Consider the following 659-nt stretch of genomic DNA (forward strand, 5'->3'; position numbering starts at 1 on the left):
AAGACTAGAGAACAATGGTTTGATTTTGGAGTGTCCTTCTCCTAGAAGAGCTGCTTACCATAGCTAAAGAGTCTCTTCTACCCTTAGCAAGAGGGAAGTGGCCACTGAACAATTACAATACAGTAACCCCTTGGGTGAAGAAGAATTGTTTGGTAATCTCAGTGTTGTCAGGTGTATGAGGACAGAGGAGAATATGTAAAGAATAGGTCAGAATATTCAGTGCATGTGTAAGCAAAGGGAAAATGAACCGTAACCAGAGAGAAGGGTCTAATTTAGTACTGTCTGGCCAGTCAAAAAATGCCATAACTCTCTAGTGGTAATATCTCAACGGGTGGCTGGTGCCCTGGCCAACCTACTACCTACTAATGAGATATGGTTTGACCTAGAAAACAGATGATGCTACACTCTTTGCATCAATTGCATCTCCTGAATGTAGATGTGGGGTTGCTGAATCCCTTAATATATTGTAGCTAAAGTTAGTTGATGGTGCAAGTTATAGGGCATGAAGTTCAATCCTAACAAAACTCAAAGAATGATTGTTTCTTTAACTCTGTATGACTTTTAAAATTTTAGGTGTGATTCTCAACAGCAAATTTACTTTTGAGAAACACATTATGTCTGTGTCTTCTTCAATTGCACAAAAAATTGGCGGATTGAGA

The sequence above is a fragment of the Palaemon carinicauda genome, chromosome 3 (genome assembly GCF_036898095.1).
Source record: "Palaemon carinicauda isolate YSFRI2023 chromosome 3, ASM3689809v2, whole genome shotgun sequence".
Lineage (NCBI taxonomy): Eukaryota > Metazoa > Arthropoda > Malacostraca > Decapoda > Palaemonidae > Palaemon > Palaemon carinicauda.